This window comes from Danio rerio, chromosome 16, assembly GCF_052040795.2.
Source record: "Danio rerio strain M-AB ecotype USA chromosome 16, GRCz13ab, whole genome shotgun sequence".
Classification (NCBI taxonomy): domain Eukaryota; kingdom Metazoa; phylum Chordata; class Actinopteri; order Cypriniformes; family Danionidae; genus Danio; species Danio rerio.
The window spans coordinates 39,649,219-39,668,442 of NC_141036.1; the positions used below are offsets into that span (position 1 = coordinate 39,649,219).

At 34.5% G+C, this 19,224-nt stretch overlaps 1 protein-coding gene across 16 annotated transcripts in view; it reads right to left on the bottom strand.

The window, feature by feature from the left end:
- ptprub (protein tyrosine phosphatase receptor type Ub) overlaps positions 1–19,224 on the bottom strand; it is a 454,717-nt gene that overhangs the window by 216,638 nt on the left and 218,855 nt on the right.

The following is a 19,224-nucleotide window of genomic DNA, read 5'->3' on the forward strand; positions in this document are numbered from 1 at the left end:
GATTTTAAAGATTATAACTGTACTGTAATTATACAGGTTATTAATGCAAGTATACAAATTTATTATTGTGATGATGATGATTATTACTGTAATTATGCAGGTTATTACAGTAGATTTACACATTAATTAATGTGATTATACAGATTAAATCATGTAATTATGCTTGAAACCTCAAAATATTCTATAAAATTTTCCACTTTTAATATGCATTTAAATCAGAACTTTTTTTTTGTTTAAATGATTAAAAAAAGCTTAGGCGAAGCAGTGGCGCAGTTGGTAGTGCTGTTTCCCTACAGCAAGAAGGTCGCTGGGTCGCTGGTTAGAGCCTCGGCTCAGTTGCCGTTTCTATGTGGAGTTTGCATGTTCTCCCTGCGTTCACGTGGGTTTCCTCCGGGTGCTCCGGTTTCCCCCACAGTCCAAAGACATGCAGTACAGGTGAACTGGGGAGGCTAAATTGTCCGTAGTGTAAGTGTGTGTGTGTGTGTGTGTGTGTGTGTGTGTGTGTGTATAAATGTGTGCTGATTCAGATTGTTCCAGCTCATTTGTTTTAACTTAAATGATTCATTTGAAAAACAGACTCATCTCTAAAGAGTCATTTGGTCATTTTCATACTGGTTTTGATTCACTGTAACGTAAATATAGCTGTAGCTAAGTGACTTTGCGCAATCCACCTTTCCTCACAGTGCGACCCACTAATGGGTCACAACCCACAGTTTGAAAACCCCTGTTCTAGATCACATGACTTCAGATAGCATTCAAAATAGCACACAGGGTCACATTTTTGTTATCATTTAAATGTATTTTTGTCCTTTGTAAAGGTTAATATCAACTCTACACTCTGTAACATAATTGTTGTTTAATGTCAAAACTAAAAAATAAGAAAGTCAAACAGGATTTGACTGGAATAAACAGTAAGCAACAAAAAAAACTGAATTTTAACTGTGTTTGGTCATTAAATATTTTAGAGTTGCATTAATATATACATGTGATATGATAAATATAGCAAAGAACTGAAGGGAAGGATATGAAATGTTTTCAGTGAATAAGAAAACATTTCATATCTTCTGTTGCTACAAACATTTGTGGAGAGCTTTAGAGCATATTAGAGCGTGTCTGCTTAAAGAAACAGGCACATATACACTAAGCTCTGAGAGAATAAAAGAGACTGAGGGGGAAATAAATATCCAGCTTCTCCACGGAGCATATCTGTTGTATTACAGCTTCCTCGGAAACTTCTGTGTAGTTTTCCCCGTTCCTATTTCTCAAAAGCCCTTGTTTGTCTATTTGTCTCTTTCCGCAGAGTATCTCTCCCTTCAGTGAGTTCACAAAGGATGACAATTTTGGCATTACTCTCTCAATGCTGAGCATACAGAGAGAGAGAGGGGGGAGAGAGAAAGAGAGAGATACAACACGCAGCACGGAATACTAAAATGTCTTTCATGCTCTTTTTAGCCTCCAGGCTCTCTGTTTCATGAGGAGTGTGACAATTGCAAAATTTCTCCGCACAAAGACTGGAATTTGTGAGGTGTTGGTATAGCAACAGGCACAGATACTCAAAACAGGTGAATACACGGGTGATTCTTCAATTAGAGGAGCTGTTCTGTTACCAAGGATGATTTTAAAGCAAAGCAGATATTCTAGGTAGTCTAAAAATGACAATAAACATGATTAAAATAGCTCAGAATACAACAATTATTTCATAAAGATTGTAATGGCTATTGCATGCCTATTGTACAGATGAAGACAAAATTATTAGCCTGGGGAATTCAAATCAATAGCAAATAAATTCCAAGGAAGGTTTTTTTTTTCTTATGGAGAAAGTTAACTTAGTTTGGCTTAAATAAAAGTTATTATATAGAACATTCTGTCTGGTTCTTGAAGCTGATTGGCTAATAGCAGTGCAATATTCTGCAAATAACAGCATCCGTCCAGCCTCTTAACCCTTTACCCTTGTGTATTACTCCACCCACATACAGCAACAAGCAGAGGACACTCTACAGCAGGCGTGACCAACCCTGTTCCTGGAGATCGACCTTCCAGCACATCACACCTGCCTGTAATTATCAAGTGCTGTTCAGGTCCAAATTAATCGGTTTCAGGTGTTTTTGATCAGGGTTAGAGCTGAACTTTGCAGGAAGGTTAATCTCCAGGAACAGGGTTGAGCACCACTGCTCTACAGTTTGACAAATATTGCTGCTGTTGGACAACATACTTTTAAGGCGTTTTTAGTCAAGCATGTAGTTGTTTTGATTGCAACTATGCAGTTTATTTATAATGGTAGTGCTTATTTTTAAATATTTATACTTTTGGAGATACAGTCACCAGCCTGTCATTGAGCACAGCAAAGATGGTTGACGTTGTCCATAAGCCCTTAGAGGAGAAAAACTACACGTAATTTCTAACTACAGCTGATCAAATCATTACTAAACTAGTAAGCAATACTTGTAAACTGGTAAAAAATACTTGTTAAATAATAGTAAAATGAAGATTAGAGTACTTAAATGTTTTGTTTTCCCTCAAGTAGTTCTAACCCTTTATGAGTTTAAGAAGATATTTTAAATGTTAGAAACCTGTACCATTGACACCCATGGTAGGAAAAGCAAATACCATGGAAGACAACTGTTGCAGCCTTCAAACATTTTTCAAAATAATGGAAAAAAAAGAAACTCTAAAAACATATCACTTGTGACAAATGAAGGTTAATTAAATGATTATATAATTTTCAGCTTTGGGTGAAGTATGACTGACTTTTAAAACTTCAAATAACCATGTTACTTGTTTCTTATTATCTGTTTGCAAAATATACCTGCAATGTATGTCGTAAACGAGTTTCTATACCAAATCTTTTCAGTGCAGGCAAAGAAAGTCGTAAGATCAGAGACGCCACAAAACTTAATTTTTTTTTTTTACATGATCAACGAGAAGCCAGAAAGTTCAAAGTTTTTCCAACATTTGCCCCAGAAATTGAGAAATCCTGTATCATCACACTATCACGTATGTCAAAAATCCATGATCAGTATATGCGGTAATGTCCTGATAAATAAAAACCAAGATTTCATATCACCAAACATGCCCTTAATCTCACATGCAAGCACACAAGAGAACATTCGGCTGGCTTGTTATTAATCAACATGACGTTCTGTTTGCACACAAAGGACGGTGGGACATTAAGGTTATTGGCTCCATCTGCAAGTTGAGGCTAAGTGAATAATTACAGATGAACCACCAATATGCATACATGTACACATGAGGAAGACCCTATAGCTATAAATTTTCAGTCCTGCCTAATCAGGACATGCCAACCCAAACACCCTTCAAGCGTCAGTCTTCTTATCAAACAAAATGCTGCCTTCTGCCCTGGCAGAAGACAACCATCAGTCTATCTGAAGGTCTTTGTGTTGTTGACTCGCTTGAAAAATACGAGAAAGGACCAGACTGTCCTTCCTGGTTGCCTTGGTATCAAAGGAGCTTTAATATGGTCTGACGGAGCTCAAAAGAGAAGGACATCAAGCATTCATTAAAAAAAAGCTGTTTTCGTAAGCTGAAGGTTAACAGCTGCAAGCTACAGTACTTTTAAGACTTTACAGTCAAGTTGAAATGCAATGAACGTCTGACACAGAAATCCACTAGTGGTGTTGTTCTTGACTCTTTCATCTACAGTATCGTTTAGAGAATAATAACAACTTATTAAATATAAACTGACCATGAAAAACATATTCTAATATCTAAGCTACTGTACGAATGATATCATAGATAGTAAATAAAATTTTAAATGGCATGAGCACATTTCAAGGTAAATATATGATCAATCTAGGGATTGGGCCAAAAACGAAAATAAAATAACCAGAGCACCCAGAGGAAACCCATTTGAACACAGGTAGAACATACAAACTCAACACAGAATTTGCAACTGGTCAAGCCGGGTCTCGAACCAGCAACGTGCAAACCGTTGAGCCACCATACTGCCATAATTTGTTATTTCGTTAAATTATGCACTTTTGTAAGACTTTTGGCAACGCAGTGGCGCAGTAAGTAGAGCTGTCGCCTCACATCAAGAAGGTAGCTGGTGCGAGCCTCGGCTGGGTCAGTTGGCATTTCTGTGTGGAGTTTCGATGTACTCCCTGCATTCGTGTGGGTTTCCTACGGGTGCTCCGGTTTCCCCCACAGTCCAAAAACATATGGTATAGGAGAATTTGTGTAGGCTAAATTGTCCGTAGTGTATGAGTGTGAATGAGTGTGTGTGGATGTTTCCCAGAGATGGGTTGCAGATGGAAGGGTATCTGCTGCGTAAAAACATGCTGGATAAGTTGGCGGTTCATTCAACTGTGGCAACCCCTAGATTAATAAAGGGAAAAAGCTGAAAAGAAAATGAATGAATGAATGAATGAATGAATGTAAGACTTTTTACATTTAATTAAATAAATTATATCAGTGGTACGGGACCTACAGTATGGCTCACAAGGGACAAGTAGCTCTTTGACCAAAAATATATGGCTCTCCGGCTGTCTCACTTTAAAAAAAAATGATAATTGTCACTAAAAAATCTGTTTCCTATTGAAAATACAATAAGAGTTCCTTTTTTATTGTAAATTTTTTATAGCAAAATCAATAAGAACTCAATTGATAATGAAAGGACGTTTCAAGCAATGCGCGTGCGGTGCTGTGAATATACCTGAATTGCGACACCAATAAAGGGCAAACAACTTTTCTATGGTAAACTTGCACACATACTGTAGATGCAAACAACATTCATGAGTGGTAATGCCGGAAAAAAATTTGCTGTATATATTGTCTTCATTCATGGACTTTCTCAAAATGCGTGGTTCATATTTTTTTTTGGTTTTTTTCAAGTTGTGCATGCACATAAATAAAGTTGTGAATATATACAGTTGAATTCAAAATTATTACCCCCCTTTGATTTTTTTTTCTTTTTTAAATAAATCCCAAATGATGTTTAACAGAGCAATACATTTTTCACAGTATTTCTGATAATATTTTTTCTTCTGGAGAAAGTCTTATTTGTTTTATTTCAGCTATAACAAAAGCAGTTTTAATTTTTTAAAACCCCATTTTAGGGGCAAAGTTATTAGCCCCTTTAAGCAATATTTCTTCTAATAGTCTACAGAACAAACCATTGTTATACAATAAATTGCTTAATTTCCCTAACCTGCCTAGTTAACATAATTAACCTAGTAAAGCCTTTAAATGTCACTTTAAGTGTCTTAAAAAATATCTAGTAAAATATTATATACTGTCATCATGGCACATATTAAATAATTTTTTTATTTTTGAATTTGTTAAAACTATTATGTTTAGAAATATGTAGAAAAAATATTATCTCCTTTAAACATACATCGGGGGAAAAACTAATATATTCCAATGGCTCTTTGTTGAAAAAAGGTTCCTGACCCCTGACCTTTTCCTCAGCAGCTATAAAAAAGTACAATCATGTATCCCAATTACTATGGACCACAAAAGCAGTCTTCTTGCTTCAGCTTCTTTTGTGCAAGTACATTTATGCCAATAGTCAAAAGTACATTGCTAAGCCAAAATTATTAATTATTCTTTCGTCACAAAAATTATTGGAAAACTAAGTAAAAAGATAGCTGTGTTGCTTGTGAATTGTCTACAGTAAATATATAAAAAACTATTTTTTATTAGTAATATGCATTGCTAAACATTTCATTTAGACAAATTTGAATGTAATTTACTCAATATTTAGATTTTTTTCATCTCTCAAATTGTAGATATTTAAATAGTTGCCTCTCCATCAATTAATATCCTGTCATTTCCTAATAAACCTAATCAATGGAGAGGCGTAAGTTTACATCGGTTGCCATGACAGCACAGTGATGCTATTGAAAAAGCAGGAACAAGTATATTACATATAAATGTCTTGTCAGCACATTATTTGAGTGGACATAGCTTTCCCGTTGAGCAGTTGTGTGCAGTTCATGCATAAGCAGATAAAAATAGAGCAGAATATTGAGCTAATTTGAACTTTGACCATAGCACACACACTTCACACTTGTGCTTTGGTTGACACAGCAAAAATCTATCTGGACTTTGCATAGTGCAATGAGACTACTGGTTATATAGCGCAGTGCTTTCTGCTTCAGTTACGCAATGTCTACTGCTGGAGGGAAAACAGCATAGCATAATTCTATTTTCGCTATTTTAATCACTGTTTACCTAAGAGGTTACAAATCTTTATCCTTTTCTTTGGCTTAGTCCCTTATTAATCATGCTTCGCCAAAGCGTAATGAACCGCCAACTATTCCGGCATATGTTTTATGCAGTGGTTGCCCTTCCAGCCACAACCCAGCAATAGGAAACTATAAATATTTATAAGTTATAAAAAAATTTATAATTTATAATATTTATAATATTTTAAATATTTTTTCCAATACAGAAGTCAATGGTTACAGGTTTCGAAAAAAAATAAAAATAATATATATATATATATATATACTTTTTTTTTTTTTTTTTTTTTAGTTCGAAACCTATAACCATTGACTTCTGTATTGGAAAAAACAAAAACTCTGAAAGTAAAAGGCCACAGGTTTACAGTATTATACAATAAAACGTATTTTGTGTTCATCAGAAAAAAAGAGAAACTCAAATAGGTTTGGATAAATAAATAGGGTAAATAAAAAGAAAGTAAAATTTTAAATGTTTGGTGAACTATCCCTTTAAACAGAGTCAAAACTATAGCTAACGACTCTATGAACCTCTCTAAAGCACCTTCCACAGAGACAGATGGTGATTTATGTATGTCTGGTTGTACATATGTGTGAAAAGCCAGGCTCTCTCAAGGCATTCTGGTTAATTAGATTTCACAAGGCTTCTTCGTACTGCACTCTAGAGACATTTGAAGAGCACATCACAAGGAAGAAAACAAAGAATGAGAAAAAGCTAACATGTACCTCAACCCACAGAGGAGCTGTTGAGGGTCACTGTAAGCAGGGTATTATTAAGTTTGAGAGATTCTCTTGATTTTCTCAAGCTTGTGAAGGTTAAAATGTTGACTTTGATCAAATTGATAATTAAAGTTTAATACTATCATCACTCAATTGCTGTTGGATTAGTAAACTGCAAAAGATATTAGTTAATTAACAGTTTACATATTTTGTAATTCACAAGTGATTTCTGTTGATAAGTTGCACTATGGGTCCTTGATCGACTTATTGATCAGCCTGTCGAAGTTTGATGTTGACGATTTAATACTAAAGTTTAACAAACTAACTTATATAGTATACTAATATATAATAACAAATATGTTTGTAATATGACAGAAAAAGTACTGAAAGTTTTACTAGTGTTTTGCACCAATCCAGACATACGTATCACTATTGCAAATATCAATAAAAGTCACATTTTAAAACACTTCAACATCAAAAGGGTTATAAAAAACATTAAGATCTCATTATTCAATTAATGCAAAAAATAAAAATATTAAATAAACAAATTATAATTTAAAAATGTCATATCTATCTATCTATCTATCTATCTATCTATCTATCTATCTATCTATCTATCTATCTATCTATCTATCTATCTATCTATCTATCTATCTATCTATCTATCTATCTATCTATCTATCTATCTATCTATCTATCTATCTAAAATCTGAACTATTAGCCTCGCTAATTTATCAGCCCCTCTGTTTACGGATAGAGATTTTTTTCAACACATTTCTAAACATAATAGTTTTAATAACTTATTTCTAATGACTGATTTATTTTATCTTTGCTATGTTGACAGTAGAGGCGAGGCAGTGGTGCAGTAGGTAGTGCTGTCGCCTCACAGCAAGAAGGTCGCTGGTTCGATCCTCAGCTCAGTTGTCATTTCTGTGTGGAGTTTGCAAGTTCTCCCTGCGTTCGCGTGAGTTTTCTCCGGGTGCTCCGGTTTCTCCCACAGTCCAAAGACATGCGGTACAGGTGAATTGGGTAGGCTAAATTGTCCGTAGTGTATGAGTGTGTGTGAATTTGTTTGTGTGTGTTTGTGGATGTTTCCCAGAGATGGGTTGCGGCTGGAAGGGCATCCGCTGCGTAAAAACATGCTGAATAAGTTGTAGGTTCATTCCGCTGTGGCGACCACAGGTTAATTAAGGGACTAAGCCGACAAGAAAATAAATGAATGATGACAGTAAATAATATTTGACTAGATATTTTTCAAGACACTTCTAAACAGCTTAAAGTGACATTTAAAGGCTTAACTAGGTTCACTAGGTTAACTAGGCAGGTTAGAATAATTAGGCAAGTTATTGTATAATAATGGTTTGTTCTGTAGACTATCGAAAAAATATATAACTTAAAAGAGCTAATAAATTTGACCTTACAATGTTTTTTTTGTTTGTTTTTTTTTCTAAAAACTGCTTTTATTCTAGCCAAAATAAAACAAATGAGACTTTCTCCAGAAGAAAAAATATTATCAGACATACTGTGAAAATTTTCTAGCTCTGTTAAACATCATTTGTAAAATATTAAAAAAAAGGAAAAAAAAGGCGAAGGGGGGCTAATAATTCTGGCTTCAATTGTGTGAGTGTGTGTGTGTGTGTGTGTGTGTGAGTGTGTGTATGTATGTATGTATATATATATATTTATATATATATATATATATATATATATATATATATATATATATATATATATATATTTCATATTTATCGTCACCTTGGATTTATAAGGTTTTATCTGCTTTCTAAATTATTTTGAGATAATGCGCTTTTAAGTTTTTGCATTCCATATAGCAAATAGTATATGTGTAACATTTGTTTTTTAAATTCTTAAAATGTAAACAACTTATAAAAAAAAACATCCCATAACTCAATTTCGACAAAAATGTCATACAGAATCTTATAGTTCTTAAGCAGGTCGCACACCAGAAGCGCCGCTCGGCGGCACGCAGCACCATGTATTTTAGAATTCTAAACATAGGTTCCTATCAGAATACACACACCGGCGCCGCAAGTCGGCGGCTGTCGGCGGCGCCCAGTTCATTTTTCAGCCGCGCCACAGAGCGCCATCTGATTAGTTTCATGTTAAATATCATTCGAATGTGCGCGTCTGGTGTGTGATACTTTAAACTGTCATGTACGCGCCGTGTCGCGGCGCCGAGCGGCGCTTCTGATGTGCGACCTGCTTTAGGTGACGATATACAACAGTTCTGTCTGGTTCTCGAATCTGATTGCTGCATCCTCGAGCCAACACATGTTGCTGCTGATAACAGCCATATCGCACATTGTTACTAGTGTAATATTGCTCGTATAACCAAATCTGTATTTGTTTTACATGTTCTACATCCTGCCCAATGCTGTCCAATGAACAATTTTCTTATCAAAGGCAATTAAAATAAATGTAGTCTATGTAACATAGGCACAATACTTTTAAATTGCGTATTAAATGAACCTTTCAATCAAATAATGCTCAATCAACAGCTCATTGCCTGAATAAATTAATAAATGAACAGTCTTCATAACTCACTCATTAAGATAATAACTTGCTGCCATTACAACCTGATAAAATCTACACCAGTGATGTCCCACTAGAACATCAATACCTTTAATGTACATGCATACAGGAATACATTTACAGACAGCATGATAAAGTGACAGACATTCTGATTGAAAGACGCAGAACCAGACATACCCCCCCCCCCCCCCCCCCAAAAAAAATCTTCCATAAAAACAGTGGAAAACACATGTCAATATTTGAGAGCACACACTCCAGAACTCTCTCAAGGAGACGCTGATTGAATTCGCTGTGGAGAGTCTGCGCTTCATCATATCATATTGAATCTGAACCCAAACAACAGAGCTGACCATATATCTCAGTCGGAGGGCCCAAAACCCATCTAGGTATGCTGGCACCCTGTCCCTCTTTTCCTCACAGGTGGACGAGAGACACGACACACTATATATTGCCGCTGACATTTTGCATCTCACTATCTTCTGCTCGGGCTTCAGATCAGAATCCAATCTTCGTGTGCCAGCCTGAAACCTCAGAAAGCCACCGCAGCTGCTACATTTTCTCCCAGAGGACTAAGACGTTGATTATACAATATGTAATTTCCCCTAAACCATGGGTATTAAGGGAATTTTTGGGGGGATAAATACAAGCTTTATCGACTGCATCTGTGTTGCACAGAAAGTAATTCTGGCTTGTTCCTCGGTTTGTGAAAACAACAAAAACAACAAAAACAACATGTTGACGCTAGGGGTTTACAGTGGAAGTCAATGGGGTAAGCGTACTGGAAATTTGAAAAAAGACTTCGGTACTTGGTTCAGTAAACAGTAAGAATTATACTGCAATTGTCAGGGGGGAAATTGTGTATCTACAGTATTGGTAGCCTTGAGGAGGGTCTACACAGTGCAAAATTTAATGGTTGGAAGATCGTATGTCACAGTGTTTAAGTGAAAATCTTTTTTGGACGCAACAATATATGCCATGATTTTTAAGACCTGGTAAATTCTTAAACCATATAATGAAAATCCGCCAAAAACATGGCCAGGGGAAAACATGGTTTTCATTGCATTCAGATCCATTTCTCTATCTCTCGCTCTTTCGCTCTTTCCTTTTTGCTATTTCTCTTAAAACAGCTTAATAATGCAACACAGGCTGTGAGAAAATGTTCCCTGGTATACATTTTTGAGAACTGACAAATATGTGCCCCCAGGCTGCATTTTATGTGTACAACAAATGCTACACATGGTACTGCTAACTACTGACCTCCATATGGATGGCTTTTCCAGCATAATTGGATTCTCAATAGCTCACCGCGAATGCCGCAAGTTTTGAGAGGTAGGGTGAACCTGGGATCAAGTCAGATGAGGGAATTTTCAAGAAATCAGGTAAAATAAAAACCCTAAAAAGCAGCGTGAGGTCATGGTATAAGCATATCATGCGATGGCTTTTCTCTTCTAGTTTGCATTTGAAAACAGTATCGGTTGGTTTTAGGGAAGGGTATATGTATCCGTCGATATTTAGCTTATTTATTATGTACAACGACAAACCAACCGTCTTTTCTCATGGACATAAAAGAGAAGAACGTTAAAATACACAGAAATGTATACAGACACCCAAGGAGATAAAATGGTATGTATGAGAAAACATGTCCAGGTAAATTACTTGACAGTGTCAAAAATTTACACATGTATACCCTCAGATCTGTGATGACAAAATCTGCAAGACAAACGTAGTCCAGGGTACGTATTTGCCGGTTCTCAAAAATGTAGTCCTGAGCGCATATTTCCATTGAGCCTGGGTTGAAATAATGATACAAGACATGAATGTCTGGGTTTTTGTTAACTGGAACTTTTAAGTACAACCTTTTTCTAGGATTTACAGAAATTGGTCCAAATAACAATTTAAAAATATACCCAGCGGACGGCAGTTCTGCGAGGAGAAATGCTTTGGTGATTCCAGAAGAGAATACCTAAATTGGTTTTAGCTGATAGACTGGCCACGGTAACTCAAATAACCACTGGTTACTATCAAAGTCTGCAGAAAGGCATCTCTGCATGCACAATATGTCCAAAATTAGGTTATAAAATGTGGCTTCGGCAACAAAAGAAGATCACACCAATGACACACCTATGGTAACACTCAACAAATTTGAAAATAAATAATAATAAAATGTTGCCTGATCTAATGATGAGTGACAGTTGGAGCAATATTTTTGATAGGGTTTAGTCTTAGACGGAAAACATAGATAGATCCTGTTTTGAACCTTTTTATTCTCTGTACTGTAAATCTGTGTTTATTCTACTATGATTTAAGACAGTTCTGAATGCAAATGTAGCCCAATTTGGTGGTAGAAAGATGTAAAAAAGTGACTGGAAAGTGTGTGCAGGGCTGTACAAGTGATATCAAAACCCACTGTCCCAGACCTTCCCTAGCACCTTTCCACGTTTAAACAAAGGGAATTTTAGATCTGTGAGGATTTAGAGAATCTTGGTCTGAGGAAAATAGGGCTAAAAACATATTTTACAAACACCACAGTTTATTTGTTCCCACTTTGAGTTGATTGACCAAAAATGTTCCAACTACATCGTTATTGTCAAACAAAAGTAGTAAAATAAAGGAGTCGACTGAAGCTGAAATCACAAAAAAAAAACAATTACGATATAATCGGATTCATAAAATGATCTCATGAAAATGTTCAGTGTAGCTGTAATTAAGTAAACTGATTCTGTCTTATCACTCCAAAAGAAAACATTTCTACTGATTATTCAAAGGTTAATTGTGTAACAAAACTACTCTTAAAAGCAGTCAATAAAATACTCTTGCAAAGATGCTTCAGTTGTTCACAGTAATTTGTGGCATTCATAAAACATTTCCACCGTGTTTCAACCAAGTCTAAGGAAACGTAAGCAGTAACGGATCAAGCTCCTGGTTTTATTACAGACAGACAACATACATCATTCTCTGCATTAGAGATCATACATATTCAGTGATATCCTTGAAAATGACCCAAAGTTTTATTACCTAGCATGACTCTAGGTTAGCCATTCTTTTGTGTAAACCAAGACATCGTAATTACTGTCAGCCAGAGTCAAGTGCAAGAAAGCCTCATTCACTTTTATGAATGATAAAAACTTATAACCTTCAAAGTTTTTTTTTCTCCCTCAGCCTTTCGCTTTTTATTTTTAAATGGACTGTGTTAGCATTGAAACGCTATCATTGAAAACAAATCAGACATAAATAAAAACACACCAAGGTTATTTTAGTAAACTAACAACTAAGACTAAAACTTGGTCTAAAAACCTTTTCGTTAACTGTAATATAATGTTAAAAATATATAATTAAAAGAAAAACTAAAACTGAATGAAACCAACAACAATCACTGAAAAACAAACTACAATAAAATAATAAAAGGCAAAAAATAATCCTTGTTTTTAGAATTAATAAGTCTGCTGATGGCGCTTTAACAGTCTATATCTATACTTACAAATTTGTTTACAGAAAAATATTTCTATTCTATTTCTTATATTCAATCTTGTCTTCATTTGCCAAAAAAAGTAAACTACACATGTTTACATAACTACCAGAGATGGAAAGTAGTGAATCACATTTACTCACTTTACTTTACTTGAGTATTTTCTTTGTGAATTTGTACTTTTTAGGGTGGTATTTAAGGTCTTTAATTTTACTTTTTCTTAAGTTTAATTTGCCTTGGGTATTGCACTTCGCTATATATCAAATCATATTTGTTACTGAAATCATATTTGTTACTGTTACTAAAAATTAAATATACAAAGTAAAGCAACAGAAGAAGATAAGAAGAAGCAAACAAATTACGCCCGAAAACCATGTCACTGCAGCAGGAAAGTGAAAAATAATCTGCGGGTAAAATAGTCTATTTTCTGTTGCTGGAGTTGGATGTGTCACCCGATTCTAGAAAGTTTATCAGCAAAATACCTGTCAACCAAAGTAATGACAAGCTACTGTATATGGCTCATTATTGATTTTAGCCATGCCTGTGCCCGTCTCCGCAGAAAATAAATAATACGAGGAAAGTTTAGAACGCTTAGTATAAACTATAAACTTCATCACACAAACTTTTTAACAGCACTGTGTGTGACTCATCATTGCAGAAAGGCTTTAATTAACTCTACAACAAATACATCAAATAACCATGAGTTGTTACTCTAGCATTTCTCATTCTTATCTGTCACTGTGCTGTTTATCTCACATGAGTTGCAACAGATCTCTGTGGGTCTTAAGCCACCTTTCCACTGCACACGGCATTCAGACACGACTGTCGGAATACACCCCTTGTGGCAGTCACACAGAATTTTCAGTTATGTTGTGCACCATTTTACATAGAAACAAATATTTCTCATCACACACGAATACATTAAATCCGGCGGCCAGTCACATATGCTCTAGTTGCAGAAGTTTCAACGTATTCGCAGCTCAAATTGGATGCAAATTTTCCACATACGGAGATGATCAAAACTCCACACAGCTCCTGAACTACTCTCTATTGGAAATTAATGACTTCTGGTCTGTTGCTTGTCTTATCTGCATTAAAGCCACAGGCAACAAAAACAGTTACAGTAAAGTTACCTAAAACTCAAATTTCCAACACTATCTCACGGCAATTTGTAACTTTTTTGATTTAGTGGCTAGTTCGTATGAATTTGTACGATTTAATTTGTACAATTTAGTACGATTTGCTCATCCCCCAATGACGGTTGGGTTTAGGGGTGCGGTTTCTTGGGGTTCCTTTTTAAAATCGTATAATTTTGTACAGCTAAACTCGTACGAATTCTTATGAATTAGTCACTAAACTGGCAAAACTCAAAATACTTACGTTTTCTCGTGGGATCAGGCTGCAAATTTTCCACATTCAGAAAGGTATAATAAATAATCTGATAAGTATTTTCAGCTGAAATTTTACACATTCAGGAGACACAAAAGACTTTTATATTATATTTATATTAAATCTTGAAAAAAGGAGTAAAATAGCCCTGCCCTTTAAGTTGAAAAATACACTAACCTTGCAAGACACAAGGAAAATGTTTAAAACAAGCTGAAGCTACCAAAACAAGGTATTGTTTACTTCTAGGGAATTTTAGACGGCAACCCAGCCAAGAAGAGCAAAGAATCTCGTACTGAACCTCTCAATAAGGTCAGACGTCCCTCTTGCCTTTTTGATATTTACACCGAGAGCCGTCACCGGTTAACCTTTGACTATTCACCTCACCGCAAAGCCACCGTTGCACACCGCTGTAGACATACAGTTCACATAAACCAGAAATATCAAACATAAGGTGACCTTTGGTGAATTATGCCTCCAAGGCTGGTGAAATCTGATAAAGTCCCATCCATTCGCTGGTAACCCTCCCAAGGGCGTAGGAACATACATAACGAGATTTGGAGTGATTGAGCCCATCGTCATTCAAACGGTGCGCCACAGAAAAACAGCCACTCGCCAGCTAACTGAGATGCTATCTTAGAGGAAGCAGGGACAGAGAGCGTCAAGAAATGACCAAGGACAGCGCTGAGGTGGACGAGAGAACGGCTGAAAGATGCAATCACAAGAAGTTAATATGGGCTCGAAAAGTTGTGGCCTGAAACGATCAGAAAGAGTGAAAGAGAAAACAGGAAGGCGGGTAAGATAAAGGTGGAATGGAAAACAAGAAGATTATTAGAAACAGAGAAGATGAGATAAGAATTTAAAAAAGAAAGGATAGACCTTACAGGCACCTAAAAATGTAGAAAATTTGGCTTTTAGCTTAATTGTTTCAACTGTTTTGTTGTTGCTGTTGTTTTTTGAAGAATAGCTATTTTAGACCAATTCTAAAATAATAAAATACAATACAATACAAGACAATACAATACAGTTAAAATTATATTAAAATAAATTTATTAAATAAAAAAATATATAGTTTACTTGTCAAATGTATGTATATATATTAAATAATAAATTTAGAATAAAATATTTTTTCAAAATAAAATAATATTCAAAAAATAAAAAAATATTCAAAATAAAATTAAATAAAATTTTTAAAAGCTGTGTATATAATTTCAACACTAAATGTTAGTAAAATTTATTTCGTTTTCAAAATGGATTAAGATTGGTAAATAGTTTATTAAAATAGTTTTTCTTGATACAATAAATTAAATTAATTTATTTTTAGTTTTTAAAATACATAACATTTTTAAATAGTTTATTAAAATCATTTTTCTTAAATTAAAAAAATAGATTTATTTTATTTTATTATGTATATTACATGAAAACAAACATTCCTCTATATAGAGTATAAGTATTCTATACCAAAAACTAACAATGATAACAGCAACACACATAAAACAAATACATTTAATGCTCTTAAACTAGTAACTTTTCAAGCCTGTCTAATTTTAACTTGTATATTACTTTAAAACTAATAAATAACAATAGACACCCAACTGTTTGTGTATTTAATAGCTTTTAAAAAGTCATGAGAATCAATATTCACCGTAACCGGAACTGTCCAGTTTTGTTTTCCTGTTTTTCAGAACTTTTAAGAGCATCTTTTTTCCCCCGTTTGACCCCATCAGCGGGGCTTTGTTCGCCTCTGACATCAAGAGGCTTCAAAGGCGTGTTTGAGAATAAAAAAGAGAGGTGAAGGGGTGCAGTGCTGAATATAGTCGAATCAATAGGTCTTCTTCCCACTTCAATTTTAGAAGCAGTTGTGCTCGCATCTCTCTTCCTAAAAGTGTTTAAGGCCCCTCCTGTCCTTATAGCCTTGATGCTCATTTCTTTCCATGTCTTTCAGCCTTTCTCAAAAGGTCAGCTGAGATTTAAGGCATTCTTCCTTAGCTTTCTTTTTTTCACACCGACATAAAAGTGGGAATGCTTTCTGAATGCAAGGCCAAGTTGCACGGTTTGTCATCACACAGCATACCTCGAATGGCTGTTTGACAGATAGAAACAAGGTTTATAAACAAGAAAACTGACGAATCCAGATCCGTTTTTGGATTTGCATGCCTAAATGCCCCAAAAATCACCTATGTTTATTTTCCACATTATTTTATTTTCTGAATTTCTGAATAAAATCAAAATACAAACACAATTATGCAAAAGAACTGAAACTCTAAATCATCCATATTCTGTTGCTAAAGAAAATCACGATGATAACATCTCATGTCGTTTCCATGCAGCTGACATTCGCTGATGTCTTTTCCCCTAAAGACACAATTACTCTGCCAGAATGTGCGCTGGAATTAATACACACAAATGAATATTTCATCTCAAATGAATATTTTAAAGCCTGTTGTGTAATCACATTCCTTCATCATTTCAAACAGCTTTTTTGAAATGACAAACAATTCATTAAAAAAACAACACATTAAAAGACAACAAGGATGGTGACTATTACTCACAATTACCCTCTCAAACATATTTCAATTGTTGTCAGAGTTTTATAGTGTAACTAGGAAACTAAACAGCAGGACGTTGTTGCCTCCCGGTTACAATCACCTCTAACGGCATATAACCTTCATGAACCTACAAAAACAGCTCTTGCTAAGATTCTTAAGCTCAAATTGCCCTTAACTGTTTGTCTTTCACAACTCTTCACTGTCCACGTCACTCTATTTACATCATCAATAGTGTCAGCATGCAGACTGAGCAGATGATGACTATCCTTTCTGGTCTACTTCAAGGTTCTGTTCTGGGCAGTGTTGGGTAAGTTACTTTAAAAAAGTAATAGATTACAAATTACTGACTACTTCTGGAAAATTGCAATACGATTACATTATTAATTACTTAATGTAAAAAGTAATCAGATTACTAATTACTTTACTTTGAACTTACTTTTAAAATATATAAAATCTACCTATAAAAATACAAAATCTATGCAGCTCATTCAGAAATGTAATATTCACTGAAAAATGAAACATTACTTAAAATAAACATTACTTAATATTCTCTCATCATTCACTTGTTCCAAACCAGTTTTTTTTCTTTTTTTTAACAAAAGAAGACATGAAGAAAACTTTGTACTTGTAACCATTGACATCCATAGTATGCAGAAGCACAGCAGTGTTTGGGTGTTCTGTGTATATTTCATACAAGCATGAAGCTAATTGGTCAGTTCTTGTTGTACGACTCATGGTTTTCAACTGGTGTGCCTGGAAAATTTGAGTGATCCTGCACAAAAATTTAATTCAGCCTGTTTAGGCTGAGATGTACCGCTGTTTTTGTGGAGCTTAGGTGTCCTCCTTTTTACGAGTACTGTCATAGAATGCTTTCTATACAAGTGCTTTTCGAATTAAAAGCAGTAAAAATTCTTTAGAGACTGGACATAGACTCCAATTCACAGCAATATTTTATTTTTACGCTCAATGAAATCAAAGTAATGTCTGTATTTCCACTTGAAGAAGCAAGCACTCTCGTCAGCAGCTATTTCAGCTCAGGATCTCCATCAATTTAAAAGTGCATGCTTAACTGACATTGCAGCGGAAAATGAGATTTAAAAGCAACATGTTTTTCTTTTAAAAACTATATTTGTAATGCAAGTAATGCAATCACATTGCCTTTAGTAACTGTAATCAAATTACGCAATTTAAAAATGTAATTCGTTACATTACTGTGTTCCCCAAAAAATATAATTATAATACAGTAACACTTTACTGTGGAAAGTGTTACATGCAACTCTGGTCTTGGGCCCTCCACTTTTTTTTATTTTATTACATAATTATGTAAAAAAAAAAACAGATAGACTGGTTCAATATCCACTGTTATGTCGACAACCACTATCACTGCACTTTTGTGGCAATTTTTATCATAAGCAATAAAGCTAACTAAATAATTTTAAATAGATTTCAGCAATTAGCATTTATTCAAAAACTAAAGTACATTACATTTGCTTGTTTATTTATATACATACACAGAATATATATATTTTAAATATTTTTCACACATTATATTTAACAGAGCAAGCAAATTTTCACAGTATGTTTGATAATCATTTTTCTTCTGGAGAAAGTCTTATTTGTTTTATTTCGGCTAGAATAGAAGAAAAAAAATATTTTAAGGTGAAAATTATTAGCCCTTTTAAGCTATATTTTTTCCAATAGTCAACAGAACAAACCATCATTACACAATAACTTGTCTAATTACCCTAACCTGCCTAGTTAACCTAACTAACCTAGTTAAGCCTTTAAATGTCACTTTAAGATATATATAGAAGTGTCTTGAAAAATAGTCAAATAGTATGTGCTGTCATTATGGCAAAGATAAAATAAATCAGTAATTACAGATGAGTTGTTAAAACTGTTATGTTTAGAAAGGTGTTGAAAAAAAAGCTTTTCTCCGTTAAACAGATATTGGGGAAAAATAATTTGGGAAAAAAAAAAACAGTGGGGCAAATAATTCTGACTTCAACTCTATCTATCTATCTATCTATATGTCCGTCCATCCATCCGTCTATCTATCTATCTATCTATACACACACACACACCTACACAGAATACTAAAATTAACAGCATAGATATTACATAAATATACTACTATACACACACAAACACATACAGTAAACCAATATGATATCATGTGTATCCAAATAAATTGGTGTTCACAAAGCAAGTAACATCACTAATATGTTCCATCACAAATTTCATTAAACATCACCTTTTGTGGCACAAAATTAAATGTCTCATTAGTTCTGTGGGAAAACATTTCATTAGCACTAATTAATCGGCTACATTTTCATATCGAAATGCAATT